This window comes from Anabrus simplex, chromosome 6 (assembly GCF_040414725.1).
Source record: "Anabrus simplex isolate iqAnaSimp1 chromosome 6, ASM4041472v1, whole genome shotgun sequence".
NCBI classification, from domain to species: Eukaryota; Metazoa; Arthropoda; class Insecta; order Orthoptera; family Tettigoniidae; genus Anabrus; species Anabrus simplex.
Window position 1 is genome coordinate 122988119 of NC_090270.1, and position 26266 is coordinate 123014384.

Below are 26266 nucleotides of genomic sequence, written 5' to 3' on the forward strand. Positions count from 1 at the left end.
CCACCCTCTTTAATCAATAGAGCACTGTGCTGCTATCATGCGGGCAATTTCATCACCTGTCATCCACCATCTTTAATCTACAGAGCACCGTGCTGTCCTCTATGTAGTAGCGGGCAATTTGAAAAGTTCTGTTAGCCGTCATCCGCCATCTTTAATCAAGAGAGCACCGTGCTGCCATCTATGTGGTGGCGGCAAATTCCATGTGCTCTTGTTTAGTTAACAAACTCACGCGCTTTTTTGTCAGCTGTCATCCGCCATCTTACATCGCAAACCTCAGTGCTACACTCTTTAGTTGAAATATGGTGGCGGATAATTTAAAAAGAAAAATTCTACAGCAGCCATCTCTCGGCGCTAATTGCACAAGATGGTGGCTATACATGACTCCTTAAAGGTGCTTATGCAAGATGGCCGCTATACATAGACTCCCTTGGGATGCTTGCGCAAGATGGCGGTTATACATGGCTCCTTATGAGATGCCCTAGGGATGCTTGCGCAAGATGGCGGTTGCTCTTATGAGGCGGCTTAAGGGTCCTTGCACAAGATGACTAGAGACGCCCTAAGGATGCTTGCGCAAAATGGCGGACGCAAGATGGCGGCTATACACGACTCCTTATGAGACGCCTTAAGGGTGCTTGCGCAAGATGGCTGCTGCTCTTAGCTTAGAGGCTAACGTGTCATGCTAGTTCGATTCATTAAATTTGGGGCTTAAATGCAAAATGTTAAATATCTCGAAAACGGTGCATCGTAGAGCAAAACGGACAAAATTTTTCCGCCCAATACCTCGGTTCGCAGTACGAGGAACATGATAGCATAAGTCTAATGATGAGATCGACGGTTCGGTTCCTACTTAGGCCCTATGGCATTCACTCTGTTTTAGCTTGTATTGAAGCAAGTCTTCGTAACATGATCAGGTCTAGCTATGGTAGAGAGTATAACGTGCCGTGCAGGTTCGATTCATTAAATTTAGGGCTTAAATGCAAAATGTTAAATATCTCGAAAACGGAAAAAAATTTTCTACCTGATACCTAGGTTTGCAGTATCAGGGGCATAAGAAAAACATAGTCTAATGATGAGATCGACGGTTCGATCCCTACTTAGACCCTTTGGCATTGGCAGCTATCTAATTCTACAAGATGGCGGCTATACATAGCTTCTTATGAGACAGCTTAAGAGCGCTTGCATAAGATGGCTGCTGCTCTTATGAGACGCCCTAGGGGTGCTTGCGCAAGGTAGTAGTGACAAGACGGTGACTATACACAGCTGCTTATGATACGGCCTAGAGGTGCTCACACAAGATGGTGGCTGCTCTGATGAAGAAAGTTAGCTTTGCATCGTGCAGGTATCTTTACAGCACTAAACCTCATACCTTTGAAATGTGGTGGCAGGTAATTTGAAAAATTCGACGTGCTTTTTCATAAGCTGTTAAGGCCTCCTCTTATGTCAAGGCATAGCTCTATCGAACGAGTTTAAACCTGGATCGGGATAGCTAGAGTAAGCGCGTGCTGCAGTGATGACGTCATTATGCATGTTTAGACTTGCAAATCACAGAAGAAACGTAACAAGGCTGGAATCGAAAACTGCACTCTATGCTGTTAACTTTATCATGTGATCGAAACATTGATTGAAGTATTTAGAACACGCAATAAGTAGAACCAAACACTGTACTCGATACAACATGTGTTTAGAACATGTCAGGGGATATCTTTGTTCTAAGAAGATTAGTTTACCGCACATTCCTTGGCTAAAGGGCTAATGGGCTAAAGGGCTAATGGGCTAAAGGGCTAAAGGGCTAAAGGGCTAAAGGGCTAAAGGTGCAACAACCTCATCGATCGCTATCAGCAAGAACGCTTGTACTTTGTTAAGTGTAGAAAATTAATCTTTATTGGTAAATGGTTTTATGTTCAGAACAAGGAATGGAACCTAGGGGTTACGTCTTACCTAATAAAATCCCCGAGGTGCGATGAGTTACGTTTTTCGAACTAGTGTTTGGAACACTGAACTTTTCAAGATGGCAAGAGTGAGGTTAGCAATGTTCTGTTGTTGGATTTTAAATTCCGCGCTACAACATGCATAAGGTGGCAGCCCTTGAGGTTTACCGCCGTAAAGATGGCAAGAGTGAGGTTAGCAATGTTCCGTTGTTGGATTTTAAATTCCGCGCTATAACATGCATAAGGTGGCAGCCTTGAGGTTTACCGCCGTCAAGATGGCAGCAGTGAGGTTAGCGACGCTCTATTGTCCTTCAAAGTGAGGTTAGGGTTCGTCAAGAAGACAGCTGTCAAAAAAGCACGTGGCTATGTTTACCAAACAAGAGCACGTGGCTGTGACGTCATGCTCACGTAGTATGCTGCCTCAGCATGTAAAGTTCAATGTCTACACCTACGTAGTTAACACTCTGCTATGTTCACAAGATTTTTTACACATAACTATTCTTTATGCTTTAAGTTCATGCACATAGGCTATGCTAAGATAGCAGTACAAACACATGCGAACTTTGTACATTCTAATGGAATAAGTTTAGTACTGTGTGCATCATGGATACATGATGTGTGCACGCATTTAATCTTGACTATACGTAATGCTGCTGCTTTGTTTACAAGATTTTTATACATTGCTATTCTTTATGCTTTAAGTTCGTGCGCGCACAAGCGATACTCGTACGCTCTAGCAGGAGAAGTTTAGTACGATATTCGATACATACATTATCGATAGGTGATGTGTACACGCTTTAGAACATAGCTCATCTTTATGCTTTAAGTTCGTGCACATGGGTTAGGGATACACAAAAGCGATTGCTACATGCTCTAGCGGAAGAAGTCTAGTACGATAGTCAATGCATGTAAAATCGATAGGTTATGCTAAGATAGCAGCACACTTACATGATTTTAGCACAATCTAGTGGAAAAAGTTTAGCATGATAGTCGTTTCATGCAAAATCATTAGGTAATGTGTAAACGCTTTGAAACGAGGCTATTCTTTGTACTTTAAGTTCATGCGTACAGGTTATGCTAAGATAGCAGCACAGTCTAGCGCAAGAAGTTTAGTACGATATTTGATGCATGCAAAATCGATAGGTGACGTGTACACGCTTTGAAGCATGGCTATTCTTTGTACTTTAAGTTCATGGGTATAAGTTATGCTAAGATACCAGCACAATCTAGCGGAAGAAGTTTAGTACGAGATTCGATGCATGCAAAATCGATAGGTGATGTGTACACACTTTGAAACATAGCTATTCTTTGTACTTTAAGTTCATGTGTATGAGTTATGCTAAGATAGCAGCACAACCTAGCGGAAGAAGTTTTGTACGATATTTGTTGCATGCAAATCGATAGGTGATGTGTACACACTTTGAAACATGGCTATTCTTTGTACCTTAAAGTCATGCGTATAGGTTATGCTAAGATAGCAGCACAATCTAGCGGGAGGAGATTAGTACGAGAGTCAATGCATGCAAAATCCATAGGTAATGTGTACATGCTTTGAAACATGGCTATTCTTTGTACTTTTAAGTTCATGTATATCAGTTATGCTAAGATGCCAGCACAATCTAGCGGAAGTAGTACGAGAGTCAATGCATGCAAAATCGATAGGTAATGTGTACACGCTTTGAAACATGGCTATTCTTTGTACCTTAAGGCCATGCGTATAGGTTATGCTAAGATACCAGCACAATCTAGCGGAAGAAGTTTAGTACGAGTGTCGATGCTTGCAAAATCGATAGGTAATGTGTACATGCTTTGAGACATAGCTATTCTTTGTACTTTAAGTTCATGCGTCTTAGTTATGCTAAGATAGCAGCACAATCTACCTGCAGAAGTTTAGTACGAGAGTCGATACATGCGAATTCGATAGTTGATGTGTACACGCTTTGAAACATGACTAATCATTGTACTTTAAGTTCATTGGTATAGGTTATGCTACGATAGCAGCACAATCTAGCGGAATAAATTTAGTACGATATTTGATGCATGCAAAATCAATAAGTAATGTGTACACGCTTTGAAACATGGCTATTCTTTGTACTTTAAGGTCATGTGTATAAGTTATGCTAAGATAGCAGCACGACCTAGCGGAAGAAGTTTAGTACAATATTTGTTGCATGCAAAATCGATAGGTGATGTGTACACACTTTGAAACATGGCTATTCTTTGTACTTTAAGGTCATGCGTATTGGTTATGCTAAGATAGCAGCACGATCTAGCGGAAGGAGTTTAGTACGAGAGTCAATGCATGCAAAATCGATAGGTAATGTGTACACGCTTTGAAACATGGCTATTCTTTGTACCTTAAGGTCATGCGTATAGGTTATGCTAAGATACCAGCACAATCTAGCGGAAGAAGTTCAGTACGAGATTCGATGAATGTAAAATCAATAAGTAATGTGTACACGCTTTGAAACATGGCTATTCTTTGTACTTTAAGTTCATGTGTATGAGTTATGCTAAGATAGCCGCACAACCTAGCGGAAGAAGTTTAGTACGATATTTTTTACATGCAAAGTCGATAGATAATGTGTACACGCTTTGAAACATGGCTATTCTTTGTACCTTAAGGTCATGCGTATAGGTTATGCTAAGATAGCAGCACAATCTAGCGGAATAAATTTAGTATTAGATTCGATGAATGCAAAATCAATAATAATGTGTACACGCTTTGAGACATAGCTATTCTTTGTACTTTAAGTTCATGCGTCTTAGTTATGCTAAGATAGCAGCACAACCTAGCGGAAGAAGTTTAGTACGATATTTGTTGCATGCAAATTCGATAGGTGATGTGTACACGCTTTGAAACATGGCAATTCATACTGCTGCTCTGTTCCCAAGACTTTTAAGAATAGCTAATCCTAATACTGCTCTTAACGACGTCGAGCTAAGGATTGATTACGTGACCGTGACGTCACAGCCACGTGCTCTTGTTTGGTAAACATAGCCACGTGCTTTTTTGACAGCTGTCTTCTTGACGAACCCTAACCTCACTTTGAAGGACAATAGGGCGTCGCTAACCTCACTGCTGCCATCTTGACGGCGGTAAACCTCAAGGCTGCCACCTTATGCATGTTGTAGCGCGGAATTTAAAATCCAACAACAGAACATTGCTAACCTCACTCTTGCCATCTTGAAAAGTTCAGTGTTCCAAATACTAGTTCGAAAAACGTAACTCATCGCACCTCGGGGATTTTATTAGGTAAGACGTAACCCCTAGGTTCCATTCCTTGTTCTGAACATAAAACCATTTACCAATAAAGATTAATTTTCTACACTTAACAAAGTACAAGCGTTCTTGCTGATAGCGATCGATGAGGTTGTTGCACCTTTAGCCCTTTAGCCCTTTAGCCCATTAGCCCTTTAGCCCTTTAGCCCATTAGCCCTTTAGCCCATTAGCCCTTTAGCCAAGGAATGTGCGGTAAACTAATCTTCTTAGAACAAAGATATCCCCTGACATGTTCTAAACACATATTGTATCGAGTACAGTGTTTGGTTCTACTTATTGCGTGTTCTAAATACTTCAATCAATGTTTCGATCACATGATAAAGTTAACAGCATAGAGTGCAGTTTTCGATTCCAGCCTTGTTACGTTTCTTCTGTGATTTGCAAGTCTAAACATGCATAATGACGTCATCACTGCAGCACGCGCTTACTCTAGCTATCCCGATCCAGGTTTAAACTCGTTCGATAGAGCTATGCCTTGACATAAGAGGAGGCCTTAACAGCTTATGAAAAAGCACGTCGAATTTTTCAAATTACCTGCCACCACATTTCAAAGGTATGAGGTTTAGTGCTGTAAAGATACCTGCACGATGCAAAGCTAACTTTCTTCATCAGAGCAGCCACCATCTTGTGTGAGCACCTCTAGGCCGTATCATAAACAGCTGTGTATAGTCACCGTCTTGTCACTACTACCTTGCGCAAGCACCCCTAGGGCGTCTCATAAGAGCAGCAGCCATCTTATGCAAGCGCTCTTAAGCTGTCTCATAAGAAGCTATGTATAGCCGCCATCTTGTAGAATTAGATAGCTGCCAATGCCAAAGGGTCTAAGTAGGGATCGAACCGTCGATCTCATCATTAGACTATGTTTTTCTTATGCCCCTGATACTGCAAACCTAGGTATCAGGTAGAAAATTTTTTCCGTTTTCGAGATATTTAACATTTTGCATTTAAGCCCTAAATTTAATGAATCGAACCTGCACGGCACGTTATACTCTCTACCATAGCTAGACCTGATCATGTTACGAAGACTTGCTTCAATACAAGCTAAAACAGAGTGAATGCCATAGGGCCTAAGTAGGAACCGAACCGTCGATCTCATCATTAGACTTATGATATCATGTTCCTCGTACTGCGAACCGAGGTATTGGGCGGAAAAATTTTGTCCGTTTTGCTCTACGATGCACCGTTTTCGAGATATTTAACATTTTGCATTTAAGCCCCAAATTTAATGAATCGAACTAGCATGACACGTTAGCCTCTAAGCTAAGAGCAGCAGCCATCTTGCGCAAGCACCCTTAAGGCGTCTCATAAGGAGTCGTGTATAGCCGCCATCTTGCGTCCGCCATTTTGCGCAAGCATCCTTAGGGCGTCTCTAGTCATCTTGTGCAAGGACCCTTAAGCCGCCTCATAAGAGCAACCGCCATCTTGCGCAAGCATCCCTAGGGCATCTCATAAGGAGCCATGTATAACCGCCATCTTGCGCAAGCATCCCAAGGGAGTCTATGTATAGCGGCCATCTTGCATAAGCACCTTTAAGGAGTCATGTATAGCCACCATCTTGTGCAATTAGCGCCGAGAGATGGCTGCTGTAGAATTTTTCTTTTTAAATTATCCGCCACCATATTTCAACTAAAGAGTGTAGCACTGAGGTTTGCGATGTAAGATGGCGGATGACAGCTGACAAAAAAGCGCGTGAGTTTGTTAACTAAACAAGAGCACATGGAATTTGCCGCCACCACATAGATGGCAGCACGGTGCTCTCTTGATTAAAGATGGCGGATGACGGCTAACAGAACTTTTCAAATTGCCCGCTACTACATAGAGGACAGCACGGTGCTCTGTAGATTAAAGATGGTGGATGACAGGTGATGAAATTGCCCGCATGATAGCAGCACAGTGCTCTATTGATTAAAGAGGGTGGATGACAGCTGTCATAAAAAGCACGTGGCTTTGTTTACTAAACAAGAGCACATAGATTTTTTTCAAATTGCCGCCACCACATTTCAAAGGTATCTAGCTAAAGAGCGCAGCACTGAGGTTTGTGATGCAAGATGGCGGATGACAGCTGTCAGAAAAAAAGCACGTGAGTTTGTTTCCGAACAAGAGCATGTAGAATTTTTCAAATTGCCGCCACCACATAGAGGGCAGCACGGTGCTCTCATGATTAAAGATGGCTGCTGTCACGTGGAATTGCCTGCCACCACAAAGGGGGCAGCACGGTGCTCAAAGATGGCTGCTATCAAAAAGCATTTTTCAAATTATCCGCCACCACATTTCAAAGGTAAGTAGCTAAAGAGCGCACCACTGTGCTCTATAGATTAAAGATGGTGGATGACAGCTGTCAAAAAAGCACGTGGATTTGTTTATCTCACGCTAGTGAGGTTAAGTTGGTAGCACTAAGGTTTAGGCTCGTTAAGATGGCAGCACTGCGGATGACAGCTGTGACGAATTTACATCTACTACGATAAAGAGGGCAGCACTGTGCTCTATAGATTCAAGATGGCGGATGACAGCTGTCAAAAAAGCACATGGCTTTGTTTCCAAACAAGAGCACGTGGAATTTACCACCACCACATTTCAAACTAAAGAGGGCAGCACTGTGCTCTATAGATTAAAGATGGCAGATGACAGCTGTCAAAAAAGCACGTGAGTTTGTTTTCAAACAAGAGCACGTGGAATTTTTCAATTTGCCGCCACCACATAGAGGGCAGCACGGTTCTCTCTGGATTAAAGATGGCTGCTTGTCGAAAAGCATTTTTCAAATTATCCGCCACCACATTTCAAAGGTAAGTAGCTAAAGAGGGCAGCACTGTGCTCTATAGATTAAAGATGGCGGATGACAGCTGTCAAAAAGCACGTGGATTTGTTTATCTCGAGCTAGTGAGGTTAAGCTGGTAGCACTAAGGTTTAGGCCCGTCAAGATGGCAGCACTGCCGATGACAGGTGACGAAAGAGGGCAGCACGGTGCTCTGTAGTTTAAAGATGGCGGATGATAGCTGTCAAAAAAGCACGTGGCTGTCAAAAAGCACGTGGCTTTGTTTATCTCGCGCTAGTTAGGTTAAGTTGGTACTACTGAGGTTTAGGCCCGTCAAGATGGCAGTACTGAGGTTAGCGATGCGTTGTTGTCGATGACAGCTGTCAAAAAGCACGTGGCTTTGTTTACAAATCTGTCAAAAAGCACGTGGCTGTCAAAAAACACGTGGCTTTGTTTACCTCATGCTAGTGAGCTTAAGTTGGTACCACTAAGGTTTAGGCCCGTCAAGATGGTAGTACTGAGGTTTGCGATGCGTTGTTGTCTGTCAAAAAGCACGTGGCTTTGTTTACAAATCTGTCAAAAAGCACGTGGCTGTCAAAAAGCACGTGGCTGTCAAAAAGCACGTGGCTTTCTTTACCTCATGCTAGTGAGGTTAAGTTGGCACTACTGAGGTTTAGGCCCGTCAAGATGGTAGTACTGAGGTTAGCGATGCGTTGTTGTCTGTCAAAAAGCACGTGGCTGTCAAAAAACACGTGGCTTTGTTTACCTCATGCTAGTTAGGTTAAGTTGGCACTAGTGAGGTTTAGGCCCGTCAAGATGGCAGCAGTGAGGTTAGCGATGCGTTGTTGTCGATGACAGCTGTCAAAAAGCACGTGGCTTTGTTTACAAATTCAAATCTCCCGCCAAAATTCTAATTTCCCGCCAAAATTCAAATTTCCCGCGGGCGGCGGCGGCGGCGGAGGAGGCGGCGGAGGAGGAGGCGTGCGGCGGCGGAGGTGCGGCAGAACCCGCTTATTATACTACTTTTATTACTTTTCAAGATATTCATATTTATTATATTATACATTCAAACCGGACACTCTGTATAGAGACGAACACTGGTTGCCATGGTAGTCCTACCGTGTTCTACGCCTCTGTATTCGAGAGACGGATAGGGGCTGGTTCACCTTGTACACTAAGTTACGACCATCCTGTATAATTATCACGGGTATATAGAATAGTCAAATGCGCTAGCTGACTGAAAAAAAAAATCGATTTCGGTGGTCAGCTCTAGTATTGCTAGCCACCGCGTAAGGGATTAGCATACTTGTCTCTTACCTGAATCCTCCAGGTTCGATTTTCGGCTCATTCAAGGAATATACTTATGGTTTGAAACGAGGTTCACTCAGAATCATGACGTCATCTGAAGGGCTATCCTGTATGTGTCAGTGTGATGTTTAAGAAACTGTAACAGAAAGGAAGATATCAAGAACCTTGGGGTCTTTCAGCGCTAAAGCTTGATGAGTTGCCTGTTAGAATTGTATGCACCTTATTCACATGTTCAAAGGTCAAGATGATAAAAAAATCTTAATTACATTCCTCTCAGAACATGAATGCAGCAGAAGTATCTCCTGAAGACTGCATTAGGATGATAAGTGAATGCCGTTAATTTCTGTGAAATGTAATGCATATTACTTATTTACATACTAGGAATAGCTCAAACTGTTAGCTGCTTAAAATACCTGTGAGTGCTTACGCCATCTGTTGTTTGATGTTTTCACCATCATTTGACACAATTCCTATGATTTACTTAAGACAACTGCAGCTGGTTCTTTTATCCAGATGTTTATTAAGTAGGAGTCCGTCTCCATAGCTGTGTGGTCAACGTGTTGGTCTTCGATGCTCAGGACTCTGGCTTCGATTCCCGACCGGGTTAATTCCCTTGGCTCGGGGACTGGAAGTTTTTTCAACTCGCACACTGCATACAACACAACACACCACAACATTATAGTTTCCTGTATATGGCAGACGCTGCTTACTCTCGTCGGAGAACCTGCCTTACAAAGGCTGCACCAGACTAGCAATAACCATACAAAATTATCATTATTAAGTAGGATTGGAGTTCCCAGAGAAAGTCTGAAAAAAGGACAGAGATGAAATAAATTTGACGGATGTCAAATTATTGTTGGCGAAAAATGGACTTGTGTTCATCATATATGTGCTAAAGATGTCTTAATCCACCTCTGTGGTGTAGTGGTTAGTGTGATTAGCTGCCACTCCCGGAGGGTTGGGTTCGAATCCCAGCTCTGCCACGAAATTTGAAAAGTGGTACGAGGAATGGGGACGGGGTCCACTCAGCCTCGGGAGGTCAACTGAGTAGAGGTTGATTTGGTTTCCAACTCAGCTATCCTCGAAGTGGTTTTCCCTGGTTTTCTACTTCCCCTTCAGGCAAATACCCGGATGGTGCCTAAATTAAGGCCATGGCCGCTTCTTTCCCTCTTCCTTGTCCCTTCTGATCTTCCCATCCCCCACAAGGCCCCTTACAACATAGCAGATGAGGTACTGGTCCTCATTCTCCAGTTGTATCTAGGGATGGACAAATTGTTCCTTTGCAGTATCATGTTCCTGGGTATCCGTTACAGTGTAGTGTTTGGTAACCGCACCTTAGTAAGTACTTATAAAGCAGTAATATACTGAAGGTCATGGGTTCAATATTTTCATCTCGCTTTCTTCTCTCCCACTCTCCCTTTCGTCAGCTCGTTACTCACATTCTTGATTATTCCTAGAAAATGTTTGCAGTGACCCATATACACTCCGAGAACAAATACTTCGAAATCTTCATTTGTAAAAAATCGCCATAATTGCTAGGTATCTCTGTGTATTCTTAGATGTCCAAGGATCTCTATTTAAACAGACACTCGGACCAGAAATTATAAAATATGTTGATGAACAAGTTTCATATACACTTCAGATGCTGCCAGAATGAGAGGTGAGGGAACAGTCCTTCCATTAGGCAAGACGTAAGCAGAGTTTAATCCAGAAATAATTTTTTTGTTGGTCTTTCTAGGTCACACTGGCACAGACTGATTTTATGGTGACGATGGGATAAGATAGGACAGAATTAGGACGAAAGTGACCGTGCCCTCAACTGAGGAACAGTCCCAGCATTTTGTTGGTGTGTACATGGGAAACCACCGAAAACCATCTTTAGGTCTGCCGACAGTGTGGATAGAAGTCACCATCTCCCGAATACAAGCGAACAACTACGTAACGCAAATTGTGTAGCCTACTCGCTCTGGAAATCCAGCATAAAAGTCTCCAAAATGTTCGTCTTCCTCCATAGGTTGAAGGTTGGGAATGTGCGGTGAACAACTGTGTAAATGGCTTGTTCTGTATATCACACTTTTTCCTTTGTCCTGGTAAAAATTATGATAACAGCTGTTGCTGCACTGCCTTGCTGGTTGCAGTCAATGACGAAGTTTCAGGAGGGACAGATACACGTGATGGCATTTCCGATGGCTTTTTAGGACTTGATACTCAAGTACCATGTACATTAATGAGAACTACGTTAACCAGTTGAATTTTTAAAAATTATTATTACTTTTTTTTTTGTTATTTGCTTTACGTCGCACCGACACAGATAGGTCTTATGGCGACGATGGGACAGGGAAGGGCTAGGAGCGGGGAGGAAGCGGCCGTGGCCTTAAGTAAGGTACAGCCCCAGCATTTGCCTGGTGTGAAAATGGGAAACCACGGAAAACCATCTTCAGGGCTGCCGACAGTGGGGTTCGAACCCACGATCTCCCGAATACTGGATACTGGCCGCAATTAAGCGACTGCAGCTATCGAGCTCGGTTATTATTACTTTGTACCTTCTTACAATGCGTTTCTAAGAAACCGTTTCCCTGTAAAAATCGTATCGGGTATTTTGCTCAGTGGTCACAACACGGCGTGAAACACGGGATTCAAAGTGGGAAGACCGTGCGTAACAGTTTCGAAAAACTTCGAATAACTAAAGAATATCTGTAACCGCCAACAAATAACAGGGTAGGAATATCAGTACTGCCTCTAAACTGTTACAAAATGATCGTGCAGGAATGCGCCCTTAAAGCGAGCTGCTGTGCTTCCTAATATCAAGCTAGCCAATCAGAAACTCCTACCCTCTCCTTGGTTTCGCTCCGGTAGTTACTTTTGTATTAGGGTCTCCGGTGGAACATAATATTTCTGGAACAGCTTACAACAATGGAATATGATACAATATCATGTTACGATATGTAATGTACCCTACAGGGCACAACAACACTGCAGGATCATACTTACCTGCTCACCTGTTCTACATACGGGCACCAGCTCAGCTGCAGTCGGCAGAAATGGTCGACAACTGGGTTCTTATGACGAGAGGATCATGGGGAACTCATACAATTACATTAAACTACGAAATGAGGAACACTTTCGCTGCGATCAGAATTTTTGAGCATAAGTTTGTATTCACAACTCAAATTATTTACAATGATTGCACCTGGAGTGTCCAAATACACTGACTGACAGAGCAAATGCAACACCAAGAAGGAGTGGTCAGAACTTTATGCCAATTGCAGGGTAGACTGACGTCACTGAGGTATGCTCATGATGTGAAATGCACCGCTGTGCTGCGCACGTAGCGAACGATAAATGGGACACGGCGTTGGCGAATGGCCCACTTCGTACCGTGATTTCTCAGCCGACAGTCATTGTAGAACGTGTTGTCGTGTGCCACAGGACACGTGTACAGTATAGCTAAGAATGCCAGGCCGCCGTCAACGGAGGCATTTCCAGCAGACAGACGACTTTACGAGGGGTATGGTGATCGGGCTGAGAAGGGCAGGTTGGTCGCTTCGTCAAATCGCAGCCGATACCCATAGGGATGTGTCCACGGTGCAGCGCCTGTGGCGAAGATGGTTGGCGCAGGGACATGTGGCACGTGCGAGGGGTTCAGGCCAGTACCTACTAATGCAACAGGCCTCACAGCACGGCTGATGACGTCACAAGGATAGGCAGTCACTCCTGAAGCGCGCAACGGCACTTCAGTGGTTGTTGAACGAATTACTTTGATGATGAGAACTTGTGAGCTTTACAAAACGTTTTCAAAAGATGCTCTTTCAGGGTATTAAAGCACATTCAGTTGTACCGAGACCAATTAAAGCAGAAGAAAGGCGGAGAGATGGCGCACTCCGTTTTCTGGAAATTTCGTAAAAGTTCAGATTGATTGTAAATAACAATAAGGGGTTTTAATTTGATTGTTACCATTTTTAGTTAATAATAATTTTATGACCCTTGGTGATTAGTAATTAACCTACGTTTTACTCATGAAGTATCAGTTAACATTTTACTGGAAAATAAAATAATTATATTAATTAATAATCAAGCTCTTTCGTATATACTACTAATGATAAGCCAAAGTAAACTGGAATTACGTCCCATTTAAGACTCTTTAACGTGCCGGAAACATCCCTTTATTTCTTATTTAGAACATTTTATTTTTACTATTTTGGTAAATATTTCTGTCTTAGTGCTGACTTAGAAACAAATCGGATATTATACATAATGGAAATAATTAGTTACAAATGAAAAATGGAATACAAAGGAGGGAATGATTCACAGAGGATGAAGAAATTATGCTGGAATTCATAACAGGAAATACCACAATTTAACAATAATAACATAGTTTTAGTTAAATAACTTAATTCTTCTGTACAAACATTACATCAATACACATTTCTGAACTGTTAATTCTTAATCAAGGGAATTTTCTCACAGAAACTTGTTTAAACTCATTTGTTTATTTAGATGAAATTAAATCTTGTAAATTTTCAATGTTTAATAATAAGAATAATAATATAATAATTCCACAAACATTACTGAAAATCCACTGAAATTTTCCTTAAGTCTTCCAGTGAAATAATCTGACATTTGTCCTAGATGTTCCATATTTCTTTTCTCCATTAGTGGCAAGATGCAGTAATTAACTTAATTTTTTACTTTTCAAGTAATACCCTGTCAATCACATTCCGTTAATGTAAAAGCTCTCTTTCTCTCCAACACACTGGTTTAAACATATTTTGCTCAAATTGCAAGAAAAGTGTTAAATATGTTTTTATGGAAGACAATTTAACTTAGAAACTGGCATAACATAGGAAAAATTCTAAGCAAAAGAAATCTAAAAATTCCAACAAGTGCATATTTTGCACAAATTGCAAGAAAGATGTCAAATCTATTTTTTTTTGTGGAAGACAAATTAGGCTGGCTAACTAAGAAAATAGCATAATATGGAAAAAAATTCTTAGCATAAGAAATTTAAAATTTTGCTCAGATTACAAGAAAATTTTTAAATATGTTTTGTTGAAGACAAATTAACTTAGAGACTAGCATACAATTAGGATGATGGAAGTAAAGCCTTTTATGGCAATAGACTAACCTTGAAACAGTGAATCAACAACAATACACTCAGAATATGAGTACATGGGCTTAATAATATCACAAAATTAGAGCCCAGAAATGCCTGATTAAATTCAGATTACATGGAAGTACTGATACTAAATTATGTACTCTCAAACTCAACATGTCAAAAATTAAAAGTATCTATTTGAAAATATTTTAACTTGGCTATAAAGTACCACTGGCCATTTAGATAATGTTTGAAAAATAATTTTTCATTGTCAATAGAAATATGCAAAGGTTTGGAGTATATTTTTTAAGAAATAATTTACTGCATACATGGTAATATAATCATGCATCCAAACCATAGTCACTGCAAGATATTAATTCTTAAAATTACAAGACACATTTAAAAGGGTATGCAAGCACCTAATATTTTTCAAGGAAACTCATTAATGAAACTGTGCAAAGATTTAGGTTCATTAAAAACATGATGTGATTTAATTTCAATTTCAACCTTGGCATAGAGCTCGAAAGTGAACTACTAAGTTTTTCACTAAGGCAGTACTTTAAAATTTAAAGATTTTTTCTCCTTTGCAGGAACACATACATCTTCTGGTTCTGTTGCCATTCTGATAGGAATGAACACTTTATATTAATTGAAGAACACTTTAAAAATATGACACTTTTTGAATTACACTACACTGCATTTATGAAAATATCTGAACCAGTTTATCACTGACTAAAGGGTGGAATATGACAACATAATAGCCAAGTTTACAGGGTATGCCTACATTATAACATTTCATCCTCTTACTGTAGAACCACTCTATTACAAGATAATTTAGTACCCTTAACCTATGAGACTGTTAAGCTTCCTCCTCTTTGTATGTATGCGACTCTGGACATTATTAAGTTTCTTAACATAATTATTAAGGAATATGTTACATCCTGTTTTTACAATGTAAGAGAGAATTTTTTCATGAGTATGGTCATCTTGAGTACATGGCAACTCCACAAGAAGTACACCTTCTTTTCTAATCACAGACATTGACAATGTTACAACTAAATTTTGCTGTGATGGGTGCTTCATAAACAAGTATTCATACTTCTCAGATACCAAGGTTTTGACAGTCAAGTAAGTGAAAATAATGGCATGAACAACTTCTGGGTTGGGACAATGCAGCCCCCCCCTGTCAACACTTTTTATAAGCTCATAATTACCTTGATCATCTGTTAATGATAATGTTCTATCCAAAACGAGTGATGTTTTGCAAATTTCACACTTCAACCTTCGAAGAACTGCTCTTACACAATATCCTGACAAATATGTGATAACAGGCAAATATTCCTGAATGGATAAAAGCTGGTCTTCACTGACATCTACACAGTAAAGGTCAACATCTGGGGGACTAGCCTCAAAGTCATCCAGTTTGAGATCACATTCAAATGAATCCAGGTCCAGATCAATTTCACCAAAAGCATTAGATGCAATTTTCAATGACAATAGAGTTTGAATTCTTATCTTTGATTCAATTTCAAATACTTGTCACAGAGATATTAGGTACTGAGATCCAGCCATTGTTCTGTACTTACCAAATCGTGCTTCAAGTGCATCTGTTTGAATTTTACCTGGCAAAAGGTATTTGAAATTCAGCTCTTGAGTACAGTATTTAGTGATTTCTAAAAGGGCATGAGTAGTATGTGATATGGCTAGATGTGTTTCATTTGACAGAGCACTTGCACGGTTTGGTAAATTTTTCCAGAAATCTAACCAACACAAGAAACGTTCCAGAAATATGAAATTTTCATCACTTGGATTTGACAATGGTTTTTGACAGATATCCTTAAAACGAATATCTCTACCAGGTGATCCTACATTTACAATTCTCCACCATGTACAAATTAATTTAATGAAAGTGGCAGTTGCCTTAAAATTTACAATTCTGTTGCTTTCTCCAAGAGCTTCCAGCCCCTGAATAGTCATTTCATTGAAAACATTCAGTACAAGTTTTACATTTTGACGTTCAAGATTGGTAGGAAATAGTGACTCCAAGTTCAGCCGGTTGGCATATTTTACAATCTGAGTACTCTCAATGTCATGAAGTGTCTTAATGGCTGAGAATTTGGCCACTGCTAACTCAGTGTCTTGTGGAAATGTCTCAAATGAGGGATACATTATCGACTGATCAACATCTTTTTGGTTAAGCCAATTGTTTCTAATACATTTGAGAATGTGAACAGAATCTAACACATAGAAAAGAGGCTTGTTGTCATCACATGGGTGCCTATAAGCAATTGATAATTTTGGTGGTGAGGCAAAAAAAGACATAGCCCTTCTATTGAGTGCATTATTGTCAGTTACAATGCATATGACCTTAAAACCTATTGCATGTAATCCACAAACCACTTTCTTAATAAATTGAAACAGGCCCTCACCATTGAGCTTCTTGACTGGAAGTATGTGTACTACATCTTTGAATGATGACAATAAACTTTGAATCATAAAAACTTGAGCACTAGCAGCAGCATTTGAGGAATTATATGCAGCACCTAGTATGTTACCACCAGTATAATCTAGGTAAGGTTTCAGATGGATTTCATCAACCATTAGTGAAACAATATTATCTGATACACTAAGAAATTTATATTTCTGCCTTATATAAAGGAGAAAATTCTTGTCAATTTGCTCCATAGCTGGGTTGGTATTATATGCTGAGCAAATTTTATGCAGTGTGTTGGGATGGGGCAGTATCAAATAGCCTGAACTTCTCATAAATCTATATGCATGAGGTGAAATAGAAAATAAAATGCTGCAAAAAATGAGGAAATCTGATGAATAAGAATAATGATTCTTGGGTAAATTAAATAACAGTAACTCTTCACATATAAAGTTGATCAAACTAGATTCTTCTCCTTTAAGTAGCTCTGATAACTTCATTAAACTGTCCTTAATAAACTGAAAATGATCTTTTATAAAATCCTGATTTTCTAATCGTCCAATCTTATCAAGTTTGAACATACTGTCTGCTACATCATTGATATTACTAACTATTATAGGAAACTTTCTTTTATCTAGGTTATTAAGTTCCATTTTCCCCACATGTAAGGACATACTCAGGTCACTTTTTACCACAATGGAAGCTAGGAGTGTGGGAATATTGCATGTCTCGAGTAGGACAAATGAAACATTAGATTCTGATTTAACACAGATCCAGTCATCTAAAATTTGGATATTAGGGAGACATTGAAGAAAACCTTGAAAGTCTGTGAAATTCCTTTTGTCTTGGTACTGAGCATGGGTTTTCAAACTTTCTGCTAATGCTGTTTCAAGATCCCTGTTTTCCAACCTTTCTCTTCTTTGATCACCACTCTCTCTACACGAAGAAGTGGAAGAGAGATAAGAGGGGCAGTTGGGCATTATTGTTGGCACTGCTCCCTGTTTCAGACGAGGTTTCTGAAGAGGTATACAATACTTATTTCCAATCTTACTGTCATAGCAGTCACTATGCCTCAGGATTTGGTCCTCACTGAAATGCAGTTCACAGACCTTAAAAAGAAAAAGAAAAGTCTAAATTGTTATGTCAATACCTTAGAAAACAGTGAGGTAATTAATTAACTAGGGATAATCATCTCAAGGTGGGCAGTTAAAATGTGGAACAGGACAGCAACTTGATGTGTGTGGTTCAAATTAGGGTGGTCTTAGACTCAAATATTATAAATCTTAAATGTTCACATTTATCACCTGGTTCAGTTTGAGAGATAATGAATACGGTATAACAAGCTTCCTAGACCTTTAAGTGAAAAATAAGAGCTCACATCCTAAAACGAACAGAATTTTCAAAATATAAGTACTGAGCTTACCTTTGAATTCTGCGTGACCTGGAAATTGTCTCGGCGTATTGCGTTAACCCATATCTTGCGAAGTCCTTCATCGCTTGGGAAGGAAAACACAGCTACACGGGATCCTTTATCATAATTTCCCCTGCAGCGGGGAACGGAACATTTAAACACCATTCTTCTACGAACTGTAATACCGGTACACTACACTAATTATTTCGACCATACGCCAGTATTAAACAGATTCAGCACAGCATTATTTAGTCGCATGTTCCTCACGCACAACTCAACATAGCAGCCATGTTTGATGATACTCATTACAGTAGGGGTGCCAACATGGAAACTTCAATTTTTCTCCAGGTGAAGAGGCAGGGAAGGGAAAATAAATTGGTTCGAAATACATTTAACCGTTTTTATTCATTAATGAACTTCGCTGTTCTTTGTAGTTCATTATAATCACATTTATTTACGATGCTGAGCGTGGAATTAATATTCCATACGTGGGGTGAAATAATAGACGTTGGCACCTCTACTATGCTTAGTTCCTCCTTTCACCGCCAAGGAATCTCTCTCTTTGCTGTGATCTAAACGCTGGGTCGTCGACTGGCCACGTCTGCCTATCCCCGTGACGTCACATACCTCACGACACATCTGTTGTAAGGCCTGTAGTATTAGTAGGTACTGTCCAGGCGCAGCCCGAGTGACGTCAGCACGCGAGGATCGGCGCATCCGCCGCCAAGCGGTGGCAGCCCCGCACGCCACGTCAACCGCCATTCTTCAGCATGTGCAAGACACCCTGGCTGTTCCAATATCGACCAGAACAATTTCCCGTCGATTGGTTGAAGGAGGCCTGCACTCCCGGCGTCCGCTCAGAAGACTACCATTGACTCCACAGCATAGACGTGCACGCCTGGCATGGTGCCGGGCTAGAGCGACTTGGATGAGGGAATGGCGGAACGTCGTGTTCTCCGATGAGTCACGCTTCTGTTCTGTCAGTGATAGTCACCGCAGACGAGTGTGGCGTCGGCGTGGAGAAAGGTCAAATCCGGCAGTAACTGTGGAGCGCCCTACCGCTAGACAACGCGGCATCATGGTTTGGGGCGCTATTGCGTATGATTCCACGTCACCTCTAGTGCGTATTCAAGGCACGTTAAATGCCCACCGCTACGTGCAGCATGTGCTGCGGCCGGTGGCACTCCCGTACCTTCAGGGGCTGCCCAATGCTCTGTTTCAGCAGGATAATGCCCGCCCACACACTGCTCGCATCTCCCAACAGGCTCTACGAGGTGTACAGATGCTTCCGTGGCCAGCGTACTCTCCGGATCTCTCACCAATCGAACACGTGTGGGATCTCATTGGACGCCGTTTGCAAACTCTGCCCCAGCCTCGTACGGACGACCAACTGTGGAAAATGGTTGACAGAGAATGGAGAACAATCCCTCAGGACACCATCCGCACTCTTATTGACTCTGTACCTCGACGTGTTTCTGCGTGCATCGCCGCTCGCGGTGGTCCTACATCCTACTGAGTCGATGCCGTGCGCATTGTGTAACCTGCATATCGGTTTGAAATAAACATCAATTATTCGTCCGTGCCGTCTCTGTTTTTTCCCCAACTTTCATCCCTTTCGAACCACTCCTTCTTGGTGTTGCATTTGCTCTGTCAGTCAGTGTACATGCCCCAAAGGCTCACATCTACATTTTAAAAGAAAACAAAGAAAATACAATCTGGATGATGACGTTATGCTGAAGTTTGTCGATCTGTGAAACAGGAAAGAACGGATGTGTCCCCCACATGGGAACAGCATCACTATGCCTACGGCATAAAAATGACATGATGGTAGAATTAAGGATATCTGCAGAAGTTAGCGCTATTATGAAAGTTTCCTGTCATATCGGGATATTTATATACACAAAGATAGCAGCACAATAAGTATAAAAGTAATCTCAGATAACCTACTCTACCGCCCTATATTACATATTTACATGGACGTGAACCCACGTCCACCAAGCAGAACTTTGTGTGAAGAGATGGGCTCTCGTAACAATTACACCGTGCAGGATACCTTAAGAGTAATACGCAACCATAAGAAAGCAGAAACAACAAAAAAAAGAAAGGAAAGGAGGTAAACGTTCAAATAAATGAAGCAACAGTGTCTCCAAAATGCATCTCTGCCAGAAGAATGACGACCTTCCCCCGGGCTATACAAAGATGGCCGCGCCAACCCCAAGGTGCGGGCCGTATATTGACCTGTTTCGTCTAGCCATGAGAGGCTCGCCCTCGCCAAAAAAAAAAAAAAAAAAAAAAAAAAAAATTCGTAAACACACCGACCGCCTGTGACCCAGTATACTGGTTCTTGTGCTCCCAGAGCTAACTTCACAAAGGGGCTTTTATTTATCTACGCTTGACAAAGCAAATAGCCACATAAATAAGAGAGGAAATACATCTTACACTATGTATCCAATTCCCCCTAACAAACCATCACGGGCCCCATTTATATCATACTATCAATTGTACCCGTGCTTCGTTACGGTATTTCAGATTGTATACGGATATCGAAGTAAATTACTGTACATGAAGTGAATAATAACTTCAAATTGCATGTAAATTGGCGTTATCCGAGAAAAGCATAGGGAGGTCCGCAGACGATGTTTCCAATGTAAAATGCGAGTTGTGGAGTTGTGATGATAACGACAGGTGCACTTGTCTACCACAATTCATTATGTTTTAGAAACGGTGAATGGGGTGAAATTTGTGTAAGATTTTCACACAGTGAATTACTTTTCAGATACTTATGCGACAGCTTCAAACATAGAATTTGGCTCACACATGGCTACTGGGTGGGCCAATATTCGTGTAGAATTTGATGATCCCATCTTTCTTATAAAATTATATATTATATATTATATATTATATATTATATATTATATATTATATATTATATATTATATATTATATATTACACATTATATATTATATATTATATATATACAAAGTGCAAAATTTAGGTAAATCCAGAAATAGAGAAAAATTGAATGTATAAGGGATAGAGATACGACAAAAGGTCATAGGACCGAAGTTGTAGATCACTCCAAATTGAACGCAGATTGTGCCATCCGTTTTGTGATACGACTTACCGTTTAGCCACGAAATACATCGAAAGGAAGGACTGCAACGTCATTAAAATTGCCTCCCTATTTCGATATTTTTCGGGAGTAAAAATAAAAATTTTAAACATCTCGTAAATTTTCCGTCGGTTACATGCTAAAAGCTATAATTTTGCAAAATTTCATTTTACTAACTCGTCTGGGAGATTGTGCTGTGATCTTGATATGGGAGAGTGGGTTAAAAATCAGGACTTTCAGGAAACTTTTAAGCCCATGAAACCTGTGGGTTCTGCATAAATATCACCGACTGTGTTCTTATGCAGGTTTGAAACTCCCAGCATGTACCCTCAGAGAATTATGAGAATTTGAGATTTTTCTAGGGATCCTTGAAGTTATCAGCTTGTCTGGTACCAAGTTTTAAATTTCTAGGATGCCTAGAATGGTCTCACTAATTCACGTCTGTTTACATTTTTATGCCTTAATTTATATATACAGTATATATAGATCGCGCTAAACAGACTTCCATTTATTAGTGTGGATTATATTTCACCCGCTTCCCTAGTGGTTTTAGGGGCGTCTTCCTCCCACAGGACATTTTCCAGGTAGTAAGTTATACTTGAAAGTCATACTGGATCATACACGTCCATTATCTCGGTCATTTCTGACAATTTATTTTTTCACTCTTTCTCACCCCCTATGCCAAAGGGGGCTGAAGTTAGACTTTAAAACTCCGGAATGTTACTATTCATCTCAGCGATCCGGAAAACTATGGAATCGGCAGTATATTCGATTATTATTATATCTCACTCACCCCTCCCCCACCACGAAGGGGGCTGAACTTGGACTTTAAAAAATTCCGGAGTGTCACTGTTCATCTCAGCGACCCCGAAAAGTATGGATTCGACGCTATTTCGATTATTTTTATATCTCAGCCCCCTCGCCCCCCCTGCCCCTAAGGGTTCCTGGGCTGTCTTACACCCACGTGGTTTGTCTCCTGATACTAAAAATCCGGAGTGTCACTATTCATCTCAGCGACCCCGAAAACTATGTATTCGACACTATTTTCGTTTAATTTTATATATCACTCCCCCCTCGCCCCCAGCCCAAAGGGGGCTGAACTTGAACTTTAAAAAATTTCGGAGTGTCACTATTCATCTCAGCGACCCCAAAAGTATGGATTCGACACTATTTTCGTTAATTTGTTTATCTGACCCCCTCGCCCACCGCCCCTAAGGGTTCCTGGGCTGTCTTACCCCCACGTGGTTTGTCTCCTGATACTAAAAATCCAGAGTATACAATTCACCTCGGCGACCCCCAAAAACTATGTATTCGACATTATTTTCGTTTAATTTTATATATCACCCCCCCCCCTCGCCCCCGTACGAAAAGGAGCTGAACTTTGACTTTTGAAAAATCGGGAGTGTCACTGTTCATCTCAGCGACCACGAAAATTGTGGATTCGGCACCTTTTTTGATTATTTTTATACCTCGCCCCCCCCTGACCCACCATCCCTAAGGGAGCTACGGATGGCTTACCCCACAGTGCTCGTCTCCAGATAGTAAGTCATAAGTGTACCAAGTTTGGATGAAATTGCTCCAGTGGTTTAGGAGAAGATGTGTCATTTACACACACACATATACATGCATACATCCATTTTTATATATACAGTAGTAAGAAGGAGAAGAAGAAGAAGAAGAAGAAGATTATGCTGGCTTTATTATTACATAGAGATATTTTATTTTGAACACTGCAGACATCTAAACTTAAACTGTATCCGAAGAAATTATTCGAATCCGAGGAATGAATATTACTTCGCTCGCGGCATGCCCAATCATGAGAATGGCTTCAATAATTTTAGTCACCAGTTTCAGAGTCGTGTCCATTGCAGAGGGCAGGATTCTTATTCTTAAGAAGGATAATTGGTGCCACAATCGTTCGCTGTAAGATGTTCGAGGGTACTCCAGGAGACTCCAAGTCTTTCGAAGCTCTGCCGTGTAGTCGATAGACTTGTAACTGTGTAGAACATCGGGTAATTCTTGTAAAAGTTGCTTGTTGAAAGAAATGAATGACATGATATATGATAGCAAGAATGAAGAGGATGAAACCCGCCGCCGGCACATAGACCACTCCTATCGAATAGCTCAAGACTTCACGTCCCAATCCGACGTACGAATCATCATCAACACCGTCATATGCCCTCACACCATATAAGACCAAAAACAGCTTCCTACGTCCTGGACGTAAAATGGCTCCTTGAATATTGTGTTCTCTACCTATCTTATGTACGTTGCCTAGCGACAGCGACTCTATGCATTTAATCTTGGTGACAGCACGTTGGATTGTCATATCCCAATGCACGTTTTCCGATGGTTTTTCGTTCATAACTCACCAACGAAAGCGAAAATGAAAATTCCGGCTTCGAGGTGCATTTGGACCCCCTTCCATCTACCTATGTTCAAAATTTCAGATCTCTGCGTGCTGTAGATTATGCTGGGCATCGCGCACAGACAGACAGACAGACAAACACTTCCTTTTATAATTATAAATAAAGTATTCTACCATACTACACCCCGATAAAATCAATATCGTCGATTTATACGACGGGTTCACAGTAACTTAGGTCTGCGGTTCAGGCCCTGTTTGGCAGAGTCGCACAGAGTCAAATAACATTAATGTCTCCACCTGCGTTACAGATTACGTTCATCTAAGTTGCAAAAATAGAGCCATGCATATGATCGAAATACAATCAGCATGCACACCTAACATCACGCAGATACGTCTGCCCTTCCCCCTGGAATATAATGGTAATTACTCATAGTGATCCTAATCCTACAAGGAAAATGTATTCACCGACCGACCCAAAAGAAAATGTCCGGTCTATCGTACTCAAACAATACGTATCAACTAGGCACACTACCTCTTGCCGCGTTAACAAAATTACATCATTGTCTGCTTTACATAAAGAAAAGAAAATCTATCTACCCTTACCCTTTAGATATATCAAAACTATCTTAATATGCAGCCTGATGGGCCACAATCAAATCCTATATTAATATTTACAAGTTTAATTCTACTATCTCTGAGTGACTCCCTAACTCTATTACATGTCTAGGAAATCATGATCCACTTATCTCGTTATGATGACCTCCTCATCTCCCCCTCCGCGTAGGCTATAGTGATTTAGCCCATCTTGGTAGAGGTCTCGTCCAGGGTCGATTCTTGGAGTCCCGTCTCCCCGTCCCGTTGGTCCACGGTGCTGTCTTCTTCTTGAGTGATGCCTCGTTCAAGGTAGCGTCTTCGAAGCCACGTTCTGAAGTTCTTGCACCTCACTTCCCTCGGAATACGTCTCGACCTCTTACTACAATGAAATGTTCACTTTAAGCACAACGCATCATTCTGGACTTTCATTTAGGCTGAGCTAGCATACAGCTCTAACACTTTGCAATATCCCAGCTCCTTGTCCTCAATTCTCGTATAACCGAATACTCACTAACTTGTGCACTATGCCATAAACTATTTCAGCCCTAGAAAACTATCTACTCAGTTATTGTGTTTTCATGGCCGCTTAATTCGGATTCACAAGTCTATCCGAGGATGGATATAGACCTCCTTAGCCTATTGTCCACATTTCCTCGTCACCTCGGGAGCTTCGCCCCTACCGCTATTTACCGGAGTCTATAAGTACGGCGTTCCTTTGTTGCCGATACAATTAGCCACATGCGACCTCACTGATAGGTATCTGAACATTGTCACATCTATGAATCTACCACCTGTAACTCTGTAGATCACCGATCCACTGGATCAAAGTTACCGCACTGCAATAATTACTCACTGTCTTTGTTCTGAACAAAAGGGTTTCTGGCGCAATCTAGGCAGACGCACGACGCGTACTGGCAGCAATATGATCGTCGACTGGATGCCCCTTTCCATAACTCTCAGCTCTTATAGGAGGCAACATACCAAGGGACGCCCGGGAATCCACCGAGAAACATCTTGAGTCTGGAATGCGGCCATTCCAGATCTTCCCACGGTGGTTCTGCTTGCTGCGTGTTTATTGATCTAATTATATATTAATAAACCTTGAGGTATCTATGGCTTCGTAAAATTCTGGCAATCATTTCCATCTTTTTATTTTGCTGAGAAACCTTCAATTATACAAATTAGGGCTCGATTCCCGTAGTGTGGTGACCCTGTCTGCTCTCGCTTAAAATTCTGTTAGGTTGGCGCCGGGACTTCCCATAACAAAATCTTATCTCTCTTTCTCTCTTCCACATATATTCTTCCTCACTCGTACACAACCACACCCTGCCTGGGGAATTACCTTCTCGATTCCCGCGCTCTGTATAGCATCACGCCCTCACAAGCGGCGTCCTAAAACGCAATATTTTTACTGCGTTAAATATCCATTCTCGCGATTAAATAGAATGGTACAGTAACTCCCATCTCTAGGCTGTATCCCCCGACGCAAAGTCTCACGCTCCAGGGCACTGCCCATGAGACGGTAGAGGTGGGATCCCTCCCTGAGTCCGAGTGAGAAACCCACCCCGTCGGGTAAAGCAATTAAGAGAAAATGTCTGAGCTTGTAACATATCTAATAATCTTCATCAACGTGCTTTTGAGTTTATATGCACGTTTATACTGTATTTTTAATATTGAAATTTTCCAGGTCCATGGCTAAATGGTTAGCGTGCTGGCTTTTGGTCACAGGAGTCCCCGGTTCGATTAACGGCGGGATCGGAAATTTTAACCATCATTATTTAATTGCGCTGGCATGGGGGCTGGGTGTATGTGTCTTCATCATCATTTCATCCTCATCACGACGCGCAGGTCGCCTATGGGTGTCAAATCTAAAGACCTGCATCTGGCGAGCCGAACTTGTCCTCGGACACTCCCGGCACTAAAAGCCACACGCAATTTCATTTCATTATTGAAATTGTCAGTAATGTATTGATTTATATTGGA